This window comes from Saimiri boliviensis, chromosome 4, assembly GCF_048565385.1.
Source record: "Saimiri boliviensis isolate mSaiBol1 chromosome 4, mSaiBol1.pri, whole genome shotgun sequence".
NCBI classification, from domain to species: Eukaryota; Metazoa; Chordata; class Mammalia; order Primates; family Cebidae; genus Saimiri; species Saimiri boliviensis.
Genome location: NC_133452.1, coordinates 30,452,999 through 30,465,545, shown reverse-complemented (window position 1 = coordinate 30,465,545; position 12,547 = coordinate 30,452,999). Strand labels below are relative to the sequence as shown.

The 12,547-nt window shown below is 41.7% G+C and overlaps 1 pseudogene; it reads left to right on the top strand.

Annotated features, from left to right (window-relative positions):
- Window positions 1-8,818: 8,818 nt before the first annotated feature.
- Window positions 8,819-9,281, top strand: LOC101049766 (large ribosomal subunit protein eL29 pseudogene; annotated as a pseudogene).
- The last annotated feature ends 3,266 nt before the right edge of the window (window positions 9,282-12,547 follow it).

The following is a 12,547-nucleotide window of genomic DNA, read 5'->3' as shown; positions in this document are numbered from 1 at the left end:
TGCAATGGCGCGATCTCTGCTCACCGCAACCTCCGCCTCCTGGGTTCAGGCAATTCTCCTGCCTCAGCCTCCCGAGTAGCTGGGATTACAGGCAAGCGCCACCATGCCCAGCTAATTTTTTGTATTTTTAGTAGAGACGGGGTTTCACCATATTGACCAGGATGGTCTCGATCTCTTGACCTCGTGATCCACCCGCCTCGGCCTCCCAAAGTGCTGGGATTACAGGCTTGAGCCACCGCGCCCGGCGACTGCATAATTTTTATTGTTCACTGGTTGATCTTGAAATATCAAAAGTGGGGAAAGTCTTTGGATTGATTGGTTTCTTAATGCGGGGATTGACTCTGGTTCTGAATGAAGATGGAAGTGTTTATGTGAGTCCTTTTCTTTTTCATCTTTTTTTATTTTTATTGTTTATTTTTTTGCTTTAAAATTTTTTTTATTATTATTAATTTGTTTATTTGTTTTTGAGAGAGAGAGAGAGCAGAGGGGAGGGCTTATGTGAGTCCTAAGACATTTACAGTTGGAACTGGAAGTAGTTCTTCCAGTTCTGAGTTTGGCATGATGCATGGAGGTGGTTGGTCTGGTTCTAACCTGCTAACACCCAGTATGCCCTATATAATATTAGCTGCTATTACAGATGCAGACAGGTAGAACTAGCATAAGCGACTGTAATCTGTGTGCTCATAGCAAAGCATATGTGGGTAGCATGCCCCAAATGCTCACTGCTGTACTCGTCTGAGTTTAATTGACTGTGTGTCACAAGCATGGTATTTTTCCCCCCTGTGGTTTCTTTTTATGTTGTTTATTTTGTGTTTGGCGAACATATTTGATAACGAGGTTTGAGAAAAGTGTAGCAGAGAAACCTCATGCTGGATATTAACATGCAATTTTTACATTAACTAGAGGAGCCTTCAAAGAAAGAATTGTGGAAATAGGCAGTTAGGGATTGGTGGCAGTCTACTAAGAAGTATAGTCTACTTATTCAGCCCGGGAGGGGAAACTGACCAGAAATTGAATAAATGGGGCTGAGAAAAACATGTTTCCAGAGTTGTGCAATGGGGAAATTTGAGATCAGGTAAGTGAGTATCAACTTAAAATGCAGTGGAATGCATCTCCATAGGGACCATGTCGTAATGATATCATCCATAGCTGATGCAATTAATATTGTTATTTCTAGATGTACACTTCTTCTATGAAACAAGGCACACACAAAAATGTATGTCTTGTCAATACAGTCTGCTGCAGGTCTAGGCACCTTTCCAAGGTGATGCTATCTATATGGTGACTCCGTGATGTAGACATGATCCTAGCCTGCACCCTCTAGAAAGCATGGACCCCTCAGTTAAAGGTCAGGAGAGGAAAGAGACTGCCTTAACCTTGGAATTGCTGTATATTTTAATATATTTCACATTTTAGTGGACAGAAATGGTCACATTACTCGCCCAAGTACAAAGGGACTAAGAAGTAGAGCCCTCCGTAAGCAAGCAAAGGAAAAAGACCTGGCTGTTGGAGAACACTAGGTTCTCACCTTCTTGCCTCCAGAATTGGGGCGTATATGGCCTCATGCCTTATTTACCACTCAACGTGGCTTAGCGAACACTCACTCATCTTTCTGGCTTTGGGTCAAATGATTAATCACTTCATATTTACCTCTCTCATTAGAACGTAAACTCTGTGCTACTTACTCTGTCTTGCTTCCCAACCTATAACACATACAGTACCAAGTGTTTAGTTAGACGGGTATTTGTAAATAAACCACTACTTTAGGTAATGACAGAAGGCATCTGGGAATTTTTTTTCTAGATCTTGTCAATAACATGTTTCACTCACTATGGAAATGTTTAAAAGTTATACACCACGTGTGGTGACTCACCCTTGTAATCCCAGCACTTTGAGAGGCTGAGGCGGGTGGATCACTTGAGGTCAGGAGTTCAAGACCAGCCTGGCCAACATGGTGAAACACCATCTCTACTAAGAATATAAAAATTAGCTGGGCATGGTGGCGGGTTCCTGTAACCCTCCCTACTAGAGAGGCTGAGACGGGAGAATTGCTTGAACTCAAGAGGTGTAAGTTCCAGTGAGCTGAGATCACGCCACTGCAATCCAGCCTAGGCAAGAGAGAGACTCCATCTCAAGAAACAAAAAAGTTATAGACAGCCTGATTTAACAGGTGGTAGACAAGAAGTTGCAAGACATTTACATGATAGGGTATAGGTACTACATGGTGTAGGTGCTACAGATTATCAGTACCTACTCTAGTTTCTGATACTGCGTTATTGGCTTGTTCATGGCACAAAATTCCACCAGATAATATTAATTATTAGAAAGATACATTATTCAAAATAGGCTGGGCACAGTGGCTCACGCCTATAATCCAAGCACTTTGGGAGGCCAAGGTGGGCGGATCAGGGGGTCAGGAGATCAAGATCAGCCTGGCTAACATGGTGAAACCCCATCTTTACTAAAAATACAAAAAATCAGCTGGGTGTGGTGGCATGCGCCTGTAGTCCCAGTTACTCAGGAGGGTGAGGCAGGAGAATCACTTGAACCAGGGAGGCAGGGGTTGCAATGAGCTATGATTCCACCACTGTACTCCAGCCTGGGTGACAGAGTGAGACTCTGTCTCAAAAAATAAAAATAAAAAATAATAATACTCCATTTCTTTAAAATTTTCTTCAATATTTTTCTGACTCTAAATATAATATGTATGGATTCTAGAAAAATTAGAAAGTAAATTTATAAGCAAGTCTTAATTTCAGTGTTCAAAAACCATTGTATCATTGTGGCATACTTATTTTCAGACCTTTATCAACATGCGTATCATCACATAGTTGAGCTCCAACAGTAAAATCAATTTTCATCTAGAATTTTTTTTAACATTTTGTCATGGCATTTTCATTTTTAACTAAAGTTTTTTAAAGCATTATTTTAAACAGCAACATAACTTATCTCTCTATGTTTAAATAATAATTTACTAAACCATCTTTTTAATAGTGGACATTTAGATTGCAAACACTTTTGACTACACATAAAGCTGCAATAAATATTGTAATGCACAAACATGTTCAAACATTTTTCTATATTTTGGACTATTACTATTTCCCAGAAGGAAAACATCAATTAATGGTTATGAGCATTTACACAAGCACCTTTAAGTGAGTTGAGAGTTTTGGTGGTTTTTTTTGAGATGGAGTCTCTCTCTGTTACCTAGACTGGAGTGCAGTGGAGTGATTTTGGTTCACTGTGGCTTTTATCTTCCAGGTTCAAGAGATTTTCATGTCTCTGCCTCCCCAGTAGCTGGGATTATAGGCACACTCCCCCATGTATGGCTAGTGTGTGTGTGTGTGTGTGTGTGTGTGTGTGTGTGTGTGTTTAATAGAGATGGCATTTCACCATGTCGGCCAGGCTGGTCTCAAACTCCTGACCTCAAATGAACCACCCACCTTGGCCTTCCAAAGTGCTGGAATTACAGTTGTGAGCCACCACGGCTGGCCCCTACGTGAGTCAATATTTTTAAACAAATTATCCAATCTGCTTACCATTTTCTCAAGCATAAGTATGGAGTATGAGCTCCAGGGAGTTTAAAATACTTACTTTTTTTTTTTTTAAGACAGAGTTTTACTCTGTTGCCAGGTTGGAGTACAGTGGCCTGATTTCAGCTCACTGCAGCCTTGACCTTCCCAGACTCAGGTGATCCTTTTACCTCAGCCTCCTGAGTAGCTGGGACTACGGGTGCCTGCCAACATGTCTGGCTAATTTTTGTATTTTTTGTAGAGACAGGGTTTTGCCATGTTGCCCACACTGGTCTCAAACTCCTGGACTCAAGCAATCCCATCGCCTCAGGCTCCCAAAGCACTGGGACTACAGGCATGAGCCACCGCACTGGCCTAAAATACATAGTTGTTTTATGTAGGAATCAAAACAATATTATAAAGTATTAATAACTCCTATGCAATCAGCAGTACATCATCCAATGAGATAATAATAACACAGCCAGTGTTTCCACACTGCCTTTTGTAGCAGGTTCTTAACATTCAAGAGAGAAACATCTAAACCCATCTAGAATCCTCCAAGTTACAAAAGTACTTCAACATACAGTTTTCCCCCACAAATTTCCATATTTGCGTTGCCTAAAGCACTGCAGAAACAATTTTTTTCAATCATCCTTTGTTCCCTTCATATTGAATAAATATGGCAGAATCGTTCACATAGCCGAGTCACTGCCCAATTCAGTATTCTTTTATTCTTTCATTTATTCAAAACCAAATTTTTCTGGCTAGGAATGTTTACTTTATTTGCTCTTTGCTTTTTTCAACACTAGCTTGCTTTTGGGTTCTATGTTAAATAAACATGTTTTTATTATTCATTGTGAGTTTTCACTGATGAGAAGGGAACCACAAGAAACAATTATTGGACAGTCCCATAGCTCCGGCATCAGCTGAATGACTCTCTCAGGTACCATCTTTAAACATCCACTAATCTAAAATGACAATCTATTCTCTATGTCAAGGGCTTCCAGGAATTATGTGTGAATGCACAACCATGAACAATAAATCCACACCTCTCAAAGATCTATCGTGATTTTTTTCAAAGCATATTACGAATCGGGACAGTTATAATTGTCCCCTTTGTGCAGAGAAGGAAGATAAGACCAGTAAGTAGATAATTGTCTTGGCTGAGGTCATATTGTCCATAAGTGGAACTGCTGTGATGAGTCTCAGACTCAGGAATAGAATGCATTAGAAACAGAACCTTCATTATATACATGAGCAGATGGAATGAAGCTGAGTAAGACATTATTCCTGAGAATCAATGAGATGTAAATATAGGTGGAAATAAGAGTAGACTAAGAGAAAAGGAAATCAAATCATCCTACAGAACAATCCTTACAGAATAATAATTGCGCAAGAGATGACCTCAATTCACTCATGAAGGGAAGGGAAAATGAACTGATTTTTTTGCCATATGCTGGCTGAAGACATGTGGAGGAAATTGCAAGCCAATTTGGGTTGAAGGCGCATCGCAGGAGCTGACAGCACAATTTCTTTTCCCATCAATTTTCACCCCCGCCCCACCTCCACCTCACAAGGGACCTGCCAACGTAGACATCCAAAAAAAAAAAAAAGTATATCTCAGTTAAGAATAGAATGTTATGTTGTGCAGCAGCATAGAAATAAAAAAGAAGTTTCCCATACAATCTAGTTTTTATCTCCTGAAAAATTGTATAATTGAAAATAATACCATACATAAAAGTTAATATTTATCTTTTAGAATGCAACATACATATTTATTCAAATATGAGTGTAATTAACTGGACAAACTTCTCTCTGCTTTTTAATTGAAGGTTTATATTCAAATGCATCATTTCTTTTTTAATTTAATTTTTTTTTCAAGTTCAGGGGTACATGTGCATTTTGTTAAACAGGTGAAGTTGTACTATGGGAGTTTGTTGCACAGATTATTTCATCACCCAGGTATTAAGCCTAGAACTCATGAGTTATTTTTCCTGATCCTCTCCTTCCTCTCACCCTCCACCCTCTGATATGCCCCAGTGTGTGATGTTCCTCTCTATGTGTCCATGTGTTCTCATCGTTTAGCTCCCACTCAAAAGTGAAAACATGAGGTATTCAGTTTTTTTGTTCCTGTGTTAGTTTGCTAAGGATAATGGTCTCTAGCTCCATCCATGTTCCTGCAAAGAACATGATCTCATTCCTTTTCATGACTGTATCGTATTCCATGGTGTATGTGTACCACATTTTTTTGATCAAGTCTACCACGGATGGACCTTTAGGTTGACTCCGTGTCTTTGCTATTGTGAATAGTGTTTCAAATGCACATCATTTCTTAGTAATATATAAGATAATACAAATTCAGTTTTGTTAAGCTTGATTAATGTTTATTGAGTCCAAAACTAATTGTGCTACTAGAACTGAAGACATAAATTCCCTTATTACTGACATAAACCGTAACTCTCAGTTGAGGGAGAGCCATAAGAAACAGAACTCCAAGAATACAGTACATGTAGAAACCAGGAGTGATAGGGTTGGAATAGGAGTAAGGTTGCAGTAGGAGTTAGAAGACCTCAGTAAAGCCCAGCTCTGACATGTAAGATCTCTGAATCTCAGTTTCTTTCTCTGTGAAAGGGGATACAATGATATCTATTCTTTTTGCCTCTCAGGATGACGTGAGGATCAAGCAAGGCACAGTTCAGAGACAACAAAATACTATATTGATATAAGATATTATTACCAATATTACAATCATTACCGGCTGTAGAATGGCTGTCTTTCTTCACAGGTTATTTGTGGGGTGACAACAGCTTTGGTCCACCTTGGCCATTCAGCCAGTGAATGAGAGGTGAGATTCTGGAGCACGGGGAAAGGGCAGGCCCTTATTTTGGAGACCTGTCCCAAATCAAAGCAGAGCTCCTAGTAGGATCTTGTGTTTGCTCGGGTTGGTTATTTTATATTTTCTCGTGAAAAGTAAGCAATGGGTGGGTGCAGAGCAGGCTCACCGTGTGCTGGCTTCTGCTTCAGCCCACTGCCTCTTGGACCGTGCTTTTACTGCTTACCTGGGTCCAGCAAGACAGAACACTTGTATGCACAAGTTCTAAGAAGAGAGTTTATTACTCACAGGTAGGCAGCAAGGGATAACAGATGCCTAGGATTCAGGACAGGTTGGTCTCTCGAGACTTAGGAAAGTCACCAGGGCAGATGGACTCTCATCTGCATGCATCCAACCTGCATCGCAGCTGAGGAAGTCTGGACAGCAACTGCCTTGGGTTTTATACGTCAGGGTAATGTGACTTGCTGGGCTAAAGCGTTTAAAAACATCCTGTGTCAAAGAAGGAGGGGGAAGGAACAGAGACCGAGCTGTTCTGGCCATTTCTTCCTTGCCACAGGTTGTGCATTTCCAGTGCATTCTACAGTTATTGTTATTATTATTTTAAATAACGAGGTCTCACTCTGTTACCCAGGCTCACTGCAGCCTGGAATTCCTAGGCTCAAGCGATCCTCCCACCTCAGCCTCCCTAGTAGCTGGGATTCCAGGTGTGAGCCACTGCACCTGGCTTCTACTGTTGTTCTTAAGAACTGCAAGTGAGAAAGTGGGGAGAACTGGGTGGTGCAAGGCCACTGGGAGAATCGTACTGCACTGGGTAAATAAATAAAAGTAAAATGGCAGTGGTAAATGCAGCTTGGCCTCAAATAAATGTTAAAGTCTATCTGAGCTCACATAGGTCTCTTCCTATTAAGTAATTAACACATTCATTCATTCAATATTTATGTATGACCTACTCTGTACTAACTTTGGCTTCATTTTAGCTTTCTTTATCTGAGCGCACTTTTGAGCTGTGTGAAGATGGCTGCTTAAGCTATACGTCTCCAGTGAGTCTGTGAGCTCCTTAAGGGCAGGGGACATACCTCATAGCTCTATTCTGTCCTCTGGAATGCTTAACAGACTCCTAAGAAAATTTAAGGAGCCATTTTTAGAAGACCTCATAATATTTTCACAGTTTGATGAGTTTGTTTGTTTGTTTGTTTTGAGACAGAATCTTGCTCTATGGACAGGCGGGCATGCAATGGTGTGATCTAGGCTCACTGCAACTTCCGCCTCCCGGGTTCAAGTGATTCTACTGCCTCAGCCTCCTGAGTAGCTGGTAGTAGCTGAGAGTATAGGCACATGCCACTACACCCAGCTAATTTTTGTATTTTTAGTAGAGAAGGGGGTTCGCCATGTTGTTAAGTTTGATCTCTAACTCCTGACATGATCCATCCGCCTTGGCCTTCCAAAGTGCTGGGATTACGGGCATAAGTGACCGTACCTGGCCAACAGTTTGATGATTTTTAAAGTATTGTGCTGCCAATTGAGTTCTTTAGAAGGGGGTGTCCCTGAGATGGAGATTAGAATGCTGGGAGTGGATTAGGAGTGGACTGGGAGCAATGCCTGTGGAAGGAAGGAGAAAGATAGATTGGGCAGGAGAAGATGAACTTCAGTGGAGCCTCAAGAAACTCCTCAGTTCATCCATGGGAAGCTCTGAAGCTAGGATGGCCTCCCAGGGTTGTCCCGAGTTGATGAGAGAGTCAGGCCTCTACTCCAGACACTGGAGGCAAGCTGTCTCCAGAAGAGGTGTCACTTTGAGCAAGGTGGTGAGGAAATTCCAAAATAAGTTGTCAGCTCAAGAACAGAAAACCAAACACCACATGTTCTCACTCATCAGTGGGTGTTGAACAATGAGAACACATGGACACAAGGAGCGAACATCACACACCAGGGCCTCTCAGGGGTAGGGGCACAGGGGAGGGAAGCATTAGGAGAAATACCTAATGTAGATGGCGGGGTGCCAAACCATCATGGCACATGTATACCTATGTAACAAACCTGCATGTTCTGCGCGTGTACCCCAGAATTTAAAGTATAATTAAAAAAAAAAAAATAGCTGGCCGGGCGCGGTGGCTCAAGCCTGTAATCCCAGCACTTTGGGAGGCCGAGGCGGGTGGATCACGAGGTCAAGAGATCGAGACCATCCTGGTCAACATGGTGAAACCCCGTCTCTACTAAAAATACAAAAAATTAGCTGGGCGTGGTGGCGCGTGCCTGTAATCCCAGCTACTCGGGAGGCTGAGGCAGGAGAATTGCCTGAACCCAGGAGGTGGAGGTTGCGGTGAGCCGAGATCGCGCCATTGCACTCCAGCCTGGGTAACAAGAGCGAAACTCCGTCTCAAAAAAAAAAAAAAAAAAGAAAGAAAGAAAAGAAAAGATAAAAAAAAATAGCTCTTGCGGTTCTAGACGCTTTGGAAGCTGCGGCTCAGGTGCAGACATGGCCAAATCCTAGAACCACACCACACACAACCAGTCTCAAAAATGGTACAGAAATGGTATCAAGAAACCCCGATCACAAAGATATGAATCTCTTATGGGGATGGACCCCAAGTTCCTGAGGAACATGCACTTTTCCAAAAAGCACAATAAGAAGGGCCTAAAGAAGATGCAGGCCAGCAAGGCCAAGGCCATGAGTGCACATGCCGCGGCCATCAAGGCCCTCATAACGCCCAAGGAGTTAAGCCCAGGATCCCAATGGGTGTCAGCCACAAGCTTGATCGACTTGCCTACGTTGCCCACCTTAAGCTGCGGAAGCGTGCTCATGTAACTGCATTGCCAAGGGGCTCAGGCTGTGCCGGCCAAAGGCCAAGAATCAAACCAAGGCCCAGTCTGCAGCTCCAGCTTCAGATCCAGCTCAGGCTTCCAAAGGTGCCCAGGCCCCTACAAAGGCTTCAGAGTAGAGAGCTCTGTCTGCCAACATGAGAATGGAAGGACTGGTGTGACCCGCCCGGACTGCCATCTGCATGGGGCTGGGGTCCTCCTATGCTGTTTGTACAAATAAACCTGAGAGAGGAAAAAATAAATAAACAAATAACAAATAAAAATAACATCTTTTATTTGACATTATTATTTCAAGATTGTCTGCCAGGGCAAAAGTGAAGTCAAAGTTCCTTGCCATTCCCAGTGTAAGAATAACAAGAGTAAAAGACACAGTATAACCTGCTGGGACCCTCAAAAAAATAATAATTAAAAAAAGATGTTTGCTGGCACTATTCCCAGTAATGGAGGGAAAAAGTTCTTCAGTCCTGAAGGGGGATTTGAGCAGTACTTCACATGTTCACTACTTATTGTAATACAGGTGCAAGAAGACACTAGAAGCCCTATCCAAGGAAGAAAAAAGTGAATTTTAATGCTAACATGTTGTATCTCTCATACTGTTTTCTGAAAAGATTATATATATATTTTTTGAGACAGAGTCTCACTCTGTCTCCCAGGCCAGAGTGCAGTGGTGCAATCTCCACTCACTGCAACATCCACCTCCCAGGTTCAAGCGATTCTCCTGCCTCAGCCTCCCAAGTAGCTGGGATTACAGGTGCCTGCCACCATGCCCGGCTAACTTTTTGAATTTTTAGTACAGACAGGGTTTCACCATGTTGGGCAAACTGGTTTCAAACTCCTGACCTCAGGTGATCCACCTGCCTTGGCATCCCAAAATGCTGGGATTACAGGCATGAGCCACCATGCCCAGCTGAAAAGATCATTTTTAAGTCACTCCCAAAAATATACCTCAAATAGAAGTTCCTCCCAAACATATACTTTAGGGAAATATTTAAAAGCAAGCAAGCAAACAAACAAACAAATTACAGTGGAAATGAAATTTGTGTTAGTATTAGTATGTTTTAGTCAAGATGATTTGTTTCATGTGTTTGACTACAATTCAAATTAGTTCTGGAAGAGGAAATTGTATTGTCTCTTGTAACGATACTTCAGGAAGGGCAAGGTTGCACCTAGACCTCAGTGACTCAGATGGTAACAGATCGCCTTTTCGTCTCTGCTTCTGTCTTCATATTGCCTGGTGATGTGGCTTGCATCCCCACCCAAAACTCATCTAGAATCTTAGTTCCCATAATCCCCATGTGTTGTAGGAGGGAACTGGTGGGAGGTAATTGAATCATGGGGGCAGTTACTTCCATGCTATCCTTGTGATATGAGTTCTCACAAGAGCTGATGTTTTTATAAGGGGGTTTCCCCTACTTCACTCTACACTTCTCTCTGCAACCACGTGAAGCAGGACGTGTTTGCTTCTCCTTCTACCATGATTGATGGTTTCCCGAGGCCTCTCCCGCCATGCTAAACAATGAGTCAATTAAACCTCTTTCCTTTATAAATTACCCAGTCTTGGGTGTGTCTTCACAGCAGTGTGAAAATGGATGAACAGAGTCTGGATTCTCCCACACTCACTTCTTCCACTCTGCTGGAAGTGTTGCTAGCAGCAGTTTCCAGGCTCACAGTTTCATCACTAGAGAGGACCTAAAACTTGATATCTCTGTTGTCAAGTCAAAAACTCCTGGGAGAGGGGGAGAAATGCAAATTAAAACTACAGTGCAATACCACCTTACTCCTTCAAGAATGGCCATTATTAAAAAGTCAAAAAGCAAGGTTATCAATTAGTACAACCTTTATGAAAAACAGTATGACGAGTACTTAAAGAACGAAAAGTAGATCTGCCATTTGATCCAGCAACCCCACTACTGAGTATCTAACCAGAGGATAAGAAGTCATTAAAGGAAAAGAATCTTTACACGTGTATGTTTATTGCAGCCCAATTCGCAATTGCAAAGATGTGGAACCAAACTAAGTGCCCACTGACTAATGAGCGGATAAAGAAAATGTGGTATATATACACTGTGGAATACTACTCAGCCCTTTAAAAAAATGAAATAATGTCTTTGCAGCAACTTGGATGAAGCTGGAGGCATTATTCTAAGTGAAGTGACACAGGAGTGAAAAACCAAAAATTATATGTTCTCACTTACAAGTGGGAGCTGTGAGATGAAAAGGCATGCAGAATGATATATTGGCCTTTAGATACTCAGAACAGGAAGGGTGGAAGAGGGACTAGGGATAAAATAAACTACACATTGGCTAGGCGCAGTGGCTCATGCCTGTAATCCCAGCACTTTGGGAGGCCGAGGTGGGTGGATCACCTGAAGTCAGGAGTTCGAGACTAGCCTGCCCAACATGGCAAAACCCCATCTCTACTAAAGATAGAAAAAATTATCCAGGTGTGGTGTTGCATGCCTTTAATCCCAGCTACTCGGGAAGCTGAGACAAGAGAATCACTTGAACCCGGGAGGCGGAGGTTGCAGTGAGCCGAGATTGTGCCACTTCGCTCCAGCCTGGGCAACAAGAGAGAAACTCCATCTCAACAACAACAAAAAAAAAACACAAAGAAAACTAAGAAACTACACATTAGGTACGACATAGACTACTTGGGTGATAGGAACACTAAAATCTCCATTCACTGCTATGTAATTCATTCATGTAACAAAAAACTACTTATGCCCCAAAATCTATTTAAATGAAAAAAAAAAAAAAAAAAAAAAAAAAAGCTAACTTCCGTGGGAAGGTTTCTGTTGAGTCAGTGTTATCCACAGACCAGTTAGCTGCAGCCAGGAGGGTAAGGTATGAAAAATGTCTCAACTGGGCCCATTTGGGCACCCCTAGCCAATCACTGTGCAGAGGACACGTAGGATTATGGGAATCCTCACATAAACATACATAACTAAAGTAGAAAAAATGGCATTTTGTGGAAGGGTAGGGCAAGGAATGAGAGACAGAACAAAAGATGTTCACTGCCATGTATTAGAGTTTTCTTATCTTCCATGTTTGAATCTTGCCAAGCTAATTTTATATTCTTTTTTGGCTTTGCCACATGGACCAGTGCATTTATTATGGAAATAGATTATATAGCTATCAGTAATTTGTTCATAAATATTAGATTCTGTTCATTTTGCACAGAGATTAATCACCTGCCAAGATGTATGTGATTTTTTGGTGCAGAGAAATCACTTATTAGTCATATTAATAAGGGAATATCAAACATATTTTTGAAGGGCCAGAAATGAAGACATAATGACCGTATATTTCTTTTTAATAGGATATTTATCTATATTAAGAAATGTCACTTTATAGGAGACATTTCAACCTTTATCAAATAAACCCT